This window comes from Scyliorhinus torazame, chromosome 26, assembly GCF_047496885.1.
Source record: "Scyliorhinus torazame isolate Kashiwa2021f chromosome 26, sScyTor2.1, whole genome shotgun sequence".
Classification (NCBI taxonomy): domain Eukaryota; kingdom Metazoa; phylum Chordata; class Chondrichthyes; order Carcharhiniformes; family Scyliorhinidae; genus Scyliorhinus; species Scyliorhinus torazame.
The window spans coordinates 33,863,576-33,874,125 of record NC_092732.1 but is presented as its reverse complement, the minus strand read 5'-3'; positions in this window follow the sequence as shown (position 1 = coordinate 33,874,125).

Sequence of the window (10,550 nt, the reverse complement as noted above, 5' to 3'; positions counted from 1 at the left end):
ACTGCGGAGCCATGTACAACAATCATCTCCTGCTAGCAATGGACACGTCGACCCTTCCCCTCCATTTCCATACCTTCCCCCCCCCCCCCCCCCCCCCCCCGGTTCCTGGCACGGGACGTTAGGTTATGTCGTCCGTCCCCCCGCACCCCTTTTTTTACTCCTCCCCTCCATCTCCTTTTACCCTCGAGGGACTGAGTCCTGTTGCCAATTTGCACCGGAGACGCCAATAATGTTGCTCTTTTTAACTGGATACTGATATGACCGTTATTAGTGATGATATTGCTTTTCAAAGTCGCCAGGTACCAGATGATACCACCACAAGGTTTAACCGGATATCGATCAAAGACCCGACAACCAGTTAGTTCAAGTTCAATGATAGTTTATTTACACACAAGAATTACTTCGACATGCAACATAAAACACTACGAGCTAAAATACACCTAACACTACAACAACCTGTACTTAACGTCAGGCACCCGGCTTTATGCAGAGGAACAAGGCCTTTGTCCGGATCTTGCGTGGCTGGGTCTGGAGAAGTGGCTTCGTTTCTGCTGGGCTCATCCGTCTGGTAGCGATCGTTGGTCTTGAACTTGTCTTCTGGTCGTGGTGCTGCACTTGGCTTCAGGCGTAAGCCGGGGCAAGAGAGACCGAACACGTGGCAGTGTCTCTCTTTATCTTTCGGGGGTTTCGCGCTCTTTGGGGCTATCCTTAGCTTTGGACCCAATAATTCGACAGGCTTCGATCACTGCCTTCGATTTTGGCCAATAAAGGGGCGGGTGCCTTGATGGCTGGACGGGTCCTGAGCGGTCATTGACCTTAGCTGTTTGGGCTTCCTGGGTGAAGGGAGTGGCACCGATGAGTCTGTGTCTGATACCTGAGCACAAGCCTTTTGTTCTGGGGAAATGGGCCATTTGGATGCAAATCGGCTGGGGGTTTCGATCGCGTCTTGTTACCTAGTGGCCAAATATACACTTAAGCTCTGGGCTCGTCTGGATCCTGCATTGGCCATAGTTCCCATGAGTCTTTGCAAGTGGCCATATTTCCCTTTGTAAGTGGCCATCCCAGATGGCGACAGTCCTCTGGGAAGCATGCTCTCTTAACGTAACCCTGCAGGTTCCCACTACCCCCCCCCCCCCCGCCCACTCTCAGTCAGTCAGCTCTCCAAAACGGCCGGCATGGACCCGCCAAGCCCTTGAGCCTGTTCCGACCTGCCCCTGTATTCTTTCCCAGGGACGGGGACCGTCGTTTTGGCGAGGCGAGGGTCCCACTCATTGGTGTGTGTGTGCGTGTCCCACAAGCCCCCCCCACCCCCCCCCCCCCCCCACCCACCCCCACTGTGAGCCCCACTTTCTCCGGAACTTGCCATTGGATTTATTAGTGATTGCCGCATGTCGATTGTCCCGGTTTGATCCCCCGTCCCCTTCTCAAAGTCCCTCCAGGCTGGGGAATCGGCTCTGGGCTCGCCAGCGACACTCACATTCCAAAGAAGTCAAAACCTCGTCACTTTGTCCACCCTGTTGAATTCTTTCATGATCTCCTCAAATCTCAGTCAGGATACCCACTGGTCCCTCGTGTTTCTGGTCAAAGAACCTAAACTCGTTCATCTGTCCAGTCGTTGGAATCTCTCCGTTCTGGGATTATTCTCTCGTGTCTTTTTCACCCATTCTCCAGAGCCTCAATATGTACAGGACACGCGCAAGCGGGTCTAACTGAGGTATACGGAGACCAAACCCGTGTACAGTGTGTCACATGGGGTCTAACTGAGGTATATGGAGAACAGACCCGTGTACAGTGTGTCACATGGGGTCTAACTGAGGTATACGGAGACTAGACCTGTGTACAGTGTGTCAAGTGGGGTCTAACAGGTATATGGAGACTAGACCTGTGTACAGTGTGTCAAGTGGGGTCTAACAGGTATATGGAGACTAGACCTGTGTACAGTGTGTCAAGTGGGGTCTAACAGGTATATGGAGAACAGACCCGTGTGTCAAGTGGGGTCTAACTGAGGTATATGGAGAGAGAATCGTGTACAGTGTGTCAAGTGGGATCTAACTGAGGTATATGGAGATCAGAACCGTGTACAGTGTGGCACATGGGGTCTAACTGAGGTATACGGAGACCAGAACTGTGTACAGTGAGTCAAGTGGGGTCTAACTGAGGTATATGGAGACCAGAACCGTGTACAGTGTGTCACATGGGGTCTAACTGAGGTATACAGAGACCAGAACCGTGTACAGTGTGTCAAGTGGGGTCTAACTGAGGTATATGGAGACCAGACCCGTGTACAGTGTGTCAAGTGGGGTCTAACTGAGGTATATGGAGAACAGACCCGTGTACAGTGTGTCAAGTGGGGTCTAACTGAGGTATATGGAGACCAGAACTGTGTACAGTGAGTCAAGTGGGGTCTAACTGAGGTATATGGAGACCAGAATCGTGTACAGTGTGTCACATGGGGTCTAACTGAGGTATATGGAGACCAGACCCGTGTACAGTGTGTCAAGTGGGGTCTAACTGAGGTATATGGAGACCAGACCCGTATACAGTGTGTCAAGTGGGGTCTAACTGAGGTATATGCAGAGAGAACCGTGTACAGTGTGTCAAGTGGGGTCTAACAGGTATATGGAGAGAGAACCGTGTACAGGGTGTCAAGTGGAGTCTAACAGGTATATGGATACCAGACCCGTGTACAGGAGTCAAGTGGGATCTAACTAAGGTATATGGAGACCAGACCCGTATACAGTGTGTCAAGTGGGGTCTAACTGAGGTATATGCAGAGAGAACCGTGTACAGTGTGTCAAGTGGGGTCTAACAGGTATATGGAGAGAGAATCGTGTACAGTGTGTCAAGTGGGGTCTAACTGAGGTATATGGAGACCAGACCCGTGTACAGTGTGTCAAGTGGGATCTAACTGAGGTATAGAGACCAGAACCGTGTACAGTGAGTCAAGTGGGGTTTAACTGAGGTATATGCAGACCAGACCCGTGTACAGTGTGTCAAGTGGGGTCTAACTGAGGTATATGGAGAGAGAACCGTGTACAGTGTGTCAAGTGGGGTCTAACTGAGGTATACGGAGACCAGACCCATGTACAGTGAGTCAAGTGGGGTCTAACTGAGGTATATGGAGAGAGAACCGTGTACAGTGTGTCACATGGGGCCTAACTGAGGTATACGGAGAGAGAATCGTGTACAGTGTGTCAAGTCGGGTCTAACTGAGGTATATGGAGACCAGACCCGTGTACAGTGTGTCAAGTGGGGTCTAACTGAGGTATATCGAGAACAGACCTGTGTACAGTGTGTCACATGGGGTCTAACTGAGGTATACGGAGAGAGAACCGTGTACAGTGTGTCAAGTGGGGTCTAACTGAGGTATACGGAGAGAGAACCGTGTACAGTGTGTCACATGGGGTCTAACTGGGGTATATGCAGAGAGAACCGTGTACAGCGTGTCAAGTGGGGTCTAACTGAGGTATATGGAGACCAGACCCGTGTACAGTGTGTCAAGTGGGGTCTAACTGAGGTATATGGAGACCAGAATTGTGTACAGTGTGTCAAGTGGGGTCTAACTGAGGTATATGCAGAGAGAATCGTGTACAGTGTGTCAAGTGGGGTCTAACTGAGGTATATGGAGACCAGAACCGTGTACAGTGTGTCAAGTGGGGTTTAACTGAGGTATATGGAGAGAGAACCGTGTACAGTGTGTCAAGTCGGGTCTAACTGAGGTATATGGAGACCAGACCCGTGTACAGTGTGTCAAGTGGGGTCTAACTGAGGTATATCGAGAACAGACCTGTGTACAGTGTGTCACATGGGGTCTAACTGAGGTATACGGAGAGAGAACCGTGTGCAGTGTGTCAAGTGGGGTCTAACTGAGGTATACGGAGAGAGAACCGTGTACAGTGTGTCACATGGGGTCTAACTGGGGTATATGCAGAGAGAACCGTGTACAGCGTGTCAAGTGGGGTCTAACTGAGGTATATGGAGACCAGACCCGTGTACAGTGAGTCAAGTGGGGTCTAACTGAGGTATATGGAGACCAGACCCATGTACAGTGCGTCAAGTGGGGTCTAACTGAGGTATATGGAGACCAAACCCATGTACAGTGTGTCAAGTGGGGTCTAACTGAGGTATATGGAGACCAGACCCATGTACAGTGTGTCAAGTGGGGTCTAACTGAGGTATATGCAGAGAGAATCGTGTACAGTGAGTCAGGAAAAAGGTCAGGCCCATCCCTCCAACAACCTTGTTCAACGTTCGCGCCTCGTCAGCCTGCCTCCAGACACAGCCCTCCCGGGGTCGGGAAAGACCTTGCTGCTCTCTCACACACTCTCACACACTGTCACGCACACTGTCTCCCGCACACTCTCTCCGCACACTCTCTCACACACTGTCACACACTCTCACACACTGTCACGCACACTGTCTCCCACACACTCTCTCCGCACACTCTCTCACACACTCTCTCCGCACACTCTCACACTCTCCCGCACACTCTCTCAAACTCTCTCCGCACACTCTCTCACACACTCTCTCACACACTGTCACACACTGTCACGCACACTGTCTCCCGCACACTCTCTCCGCACACTCTCTCACACACTCTCACACACTGTCACGCACACTGTCTCCCACACACTCTCTCCGCACACTCTCTCACACACTCTCTCCGCACACTCTCACACTCTCCCGCACACTCTCTCAAACTCTCTCCGCACACTCTCTCACACACTGTCACGCACACTCTCTCACACACTGTCACGCACACTGTCACGCACACTGTCTCCCGCACACTCTCTCCGCACACTCTCTCACACACTCTCACACACTGTCACGCACACTGTCTCCCACACACTCTCTCCGCACACTCTCTCACACACTCTCTCCGCACACTCTCACACTCTCCCGCACACTCTCTCAAACTCTCTCCGCACACTCTCTCACACACTGTCACGCACACTGTCTCCGCACACTGTCTCCGCACACTGTCTCCACACTCTCTCACACACTGTCTCCGCACACTGTCTCCACACTCTCTCACACACTGTCTCCGCACACTGTCTCCACACTCTCTCACACACTGTCACGCACACTGTCTCCGCACACTGTCTCCGCACACTGTCTCCACACTCTCTCACACACTGTCACGCACACTGTCTCCCGCACACTCTCCGCACACTCTCACACTCTCTCCCGCACACTCTCTCAAACTCTCTCCGCACACTCTCTCACACACTGTCTCCGCACACTGTCTCCACACTCTCTCACACACTGTCACGCACACTGTCTCCCGCACACTCTCCGCACACTCTCTCCGCACACTCTCACACTCTCTCCCGCACACTCTCTCAAACTCTCTCCGCACACTCTCTCACACACTGTCACGCACACTGTCTCTGCACTCTCTCTCCGCACACTGTCTCCACACACTCTCTCACACACTGTCTCCCACACTCTCTCCGCACACACTCTCTCCGCACACTCTCACTCCACACACTCTCTCACACACTGTCTCCCACACTCTCTCCGCACACTCTCTCTCCGCACACTCTCTCACACATTCTCTCTCACACACTGTCTCACACACTGTCTCACACACTCTCTCCGCACACTCTCTCCGCACACTCTCTCACACACTGTCTCCCGCACACTCTCACACTCTCTCCCACACACTCTCTCTCACACACTGTCTCCCGCACACTCTCACACTCTCTCTCACACACTCTCTCCGCACACTCTCTCACACTCTCTCCCGCACACTCTCTCTGCACACTCTCTCTGCACACTCTCTCTGCACACTCTCTCTGCACACACTCTCTCACACTCTCTCCCACACACTCCGCACACTCTCTCCGCACACTCTCTCCGCACACTCTCTCTGCACACTCTCTCCGCACACTCTCTCCACACACTCTCACACACACTCACACACTGTCCCGCACACTCTCGCACACTCTCTCACACTCTCTCCCACACACTCTCTCCGCACACTCTCTCACACACTCTCTCTCACACACTGTCTCCCGCACACTCTCACACTCTCTCCCACACTCTCTCTGCACACTCTCTCACACTCTCTCCCACACACTCTCTCCGCACACTCAGCACACTCTCTCCGCACACTCTCTCACTCTCCCTCCCACACACTCTCTCCCACACACACACTCTCCGCACACTCTCTCACACACTGTCTCCACACACTCTCTCACACTCTCTCCCACACACTCTCCGCACACTCTCTCCGCACACTCTCTCCGCACACTCTCTCCGCACACTCTCTCCGCACACTCTCTCACACACTCTCTCACACACTGTCTCCACACACTCTCTCCGCACACTCTCTCACACACTGTCTCCACACACTCTCTCCCACACACTCTCTCCGCACACTCTCACACACACTCTCACACACACTCTCTCCACACACTCTCTCACACTCTCTCCCACACACTCTCTCCGCACACTCTCTCCGCACACTCTCTCCGCACACTCTCTCCGCACACTCTCTCACACACTGTCTCCACACACTCTCTCCCGCACACTCTCTCCGCACACTCTCTCACACACTGTCTCCACACACTCCGCACACTCTCCGCACACTCTCACACACACTCTCACACACACTCTCTCCACACACTCTCTCCGCACACTCTCTCTGCACACTCTCTCCGCACACTCTCTCCACACACTCTCACACACACTCACACACTGTCCCGCACACTCTCGCACACTCTCTCACACTCTCTCCCACACACTCTCTCCTCACACTCTCTCACACACTCTCTCTCACACACTGTCTCCCGCACACTCTCACACTCTCTCCCACACTCTCTCTGCACACTCTCTCACACTCTCTCCCACACACTCTCTCCGCACACTCAGCACACTCTCTCCGCACACTCTCTCACTCTCCCTCCCACACACTCTCTCCCACACACACTCTCCGCACACTCTCTCACACACTGTCTCCACACACTCTCTCACACTCTCTCCCACACACTCTCTCCGCACACTCTCTCCGCACACTCTCTCCGCACACTCTCTCCGCACACTCTCTCACACACTCTCTCACACACTGTCTCCACACACTCTCTCCCACACACTCTCTCCGCACACTCTCTCACACACTGTCTCCACACACTCTCTCCCACACACTCTCTCCGCACACTCTCTCCGCACACTCTCTCCGCACACTCTCACACACACTCTCACACACACTCTCTCCACACACTCTCTCACACTCTCTCCCACACACTCTCTCCGCACACTCTCTCCGCACACTCTCTCCGCACACTCTCTCACACACTCTCTCACACACTGTCTCCACACACTCTCTCCCGCACACTCTCTCCGCACACTCTCTCACACACTGTCTCCACACACTCCGCACACTCTCCGCACACTCTCACACACACTCTCACACACACTCTCTCCACACACTCTCTCCGCACACTCTCTCCGCACACTCTCTCCGCACACTCTCACACACTCTCTCCGCACACTCTCTCCACACACTCTCTCACACACTGTCTCCACACACACACTCACACACACTCTCTCTCACACACACACTGTCACGCACACTGTCTCGCTCCCGCACACTCTCTCCGCACACTCTCTCCACACACTCACACACACTCTCTCTCACACACACACACTCACACACACACACTCACACACACACTCTCACACACACACTCTCACACACACACTCTCACACACACACTGTCACGCACACTGTCTCGCTCCCGCACACTCTCTCCGCACACTCCCTCCGCACACTCTCTCCACACACTCACACACACTCTCACACACACACTCTCACACACACACTCTCACACACACACTGTCACGCACACTCTCTCTCTCCCGCACACTCTCTCCGCACACTCTCTCACACACACACTCACACACTGTCTCCACACACTCACACACTGTCTCCGCACACTCTCTCACACACTGTCTCCACACACTCTCACACACACTCTCTCCGTACACTCTCTCCGTACATTCTCTCTGCACACTCTCTCTGCACACTCACACACTCTCTCACACACTCTCTCACACACTCTCACGCACACACACACTGTCACGCACACTCTCTCTCTCCCGCACACTCTCTCCGCACACACTCTCTCACACTCTCACACACACTCCACACTCTCACACTCTCTCACATTCTCTCCACACACTCACTCGCGCTCTCTCACACACTGTCTCCACACACTCTCTCACACACTGTCTCCACACACTCTCTCACACACTGTCTCCACACACTCTCTCACACACTGTCTCCACACACTCTCTCACACACTGTCTCCACACACTCTCTCACACACTGTCTCCACACACACACTCTCACGCACACTCTCTCTCACACTCTCACACACACTCTCTCACACACTCTCTCTCACATTCTCTCCACACACTCACTCGCGCTCTCTCACACACTGTCACGCACACTCTCTCTCACACACTGTCTCCACACACACACTATCACACACTCTCACTCACACTCTCTCCCTCACATTCTCTCCACACACTCGCACTCTCTCTCACACACTCTGTCACGCACACTCTCTCCGTACACTCTCTCCGTACGCTCTCTCCGTACGCTCTCTCCGTACACTCTCTCTGCACACACTCTCGCACACTCTCTCGCACACTCTCTCACACACTCTCTCACACAATCTCTCACACACTCTCTCACACACTCTCTCACATACTCTCACACACTCTCTCACACACACTCTCTCACACACACACACTCTCACACACTCTCTCACACTCTCCCACACACTCTCACTCTCACACACTCTCCCACACTCTCACACACTCTCACACACTCTACCACACACACTCTCACACACTCTCACTCTCACACTCTCTCACTCTCACACTCTCTCACTCTCACACACTCTCTCACACACACTGTCTCCACACACACACTATCACACACTCTCACTCACACTCTCTCTCACATTCTCTCCACACACTCACTCGCGCTCTCTCTCACACGCGCTCTCTCTCACACACTCTGTCACACACACTATCTCCGTCCACTCTCTCCGTACATTCTCTCTGCACATTCTCTCTGCACACTCACACACTCTCTCACACACACTCTCTCCGCACACTCTCTCACACACTGTCTCCACACATTCTCTCACACACACACCATCACACACACTCTCTCTCACTGACACTCTCTCACACTCTCACATTCTCTCCACACACTCACTCGCGCTCTCTCTCACACACTCTGTCACGCACACTCTCTCCGCACACTCTCTCTGCACACTCTCACACACTCTCTCACACTCTCTCCACACACTCACTCGCGCTCTCTCACACACTGTCACGCACACTCTCTCACACACACTGTCTCCACACACACACTATCACACACTCTCACTCACACTCTCCCTCACATTCTCTCCACACACTCGCACTCGCTCTCACACACTCTGTCACGCACACTCTCTCCGTACACTCTCTCCGTACACTCTCTCCGTACACTCTCTCCGTACACTCTCTCCGTACACTCCGTACACTCTCTCCGTACACACTCTCCGTACACTCTCTCTGCACACTCTCTCACACACTGTCTCCACACACTCACACACACTCTCACACACTCTCTCACACACTCTCTCCGCACACTCTCTCACACACTGTCTCCACACACTCTCTCACACTGTCTCCACACACTCTCTCACACACTGTCTCCACACACTCACACACTGTCTCCACACACTCTCTCACACACACTCTCACGCACACTCTCTCCGCACACTCTCACACACTGTCTCCACACACTCTCTCACACACTGTCTCCACACACTCTCACACACTCTCTCACATTCTCTCCACACACTCACTCGCGCTCTCTCACACACTGTCACGCACACTCTCTCACACACACTGTCTCCACACACACACACTATTACACACTCTCACTCACACTCTCTCCCTCACATTCTCTCCACACACTCGCACTCGCTCTCACACACTCTGTCACGCACACTCTCTCCGTACACTCTCTCCGTACACTCTCTCCGTACACTCTCTCCGTACACTCTCTCACACACTCTCTCACACACACACTCTCTCACACACACACTCTCTCACACACACACTCTCTCACACACACACACTCTCACACACACACACTCTCACACACACTCCCACACACTCCCACACACTCTCACTCTCACACACTCTCCCACACTCTCTCTCACACACTCTCACACACTCTCACACACTCTCTCACACACTCTCTCACTCTCACACACTCTCACTCACACACACTCTCTCACACACACTGTCTCCACACACACTCCCACACACTCCCACACACTCTCACTCTCACACACTCTCCCACACTCTCTCTCACACACTCTCACACACTATCACACACTCTCACTCACACTCTCTCTCTCTCACACATTCTCTCCACACACTCTCTCTCCCACTCTCTCACACACTCTCTCACACACTCTCTCACACACACACTCTCTCACACACACACTCTCACACACACACACTCTCACACA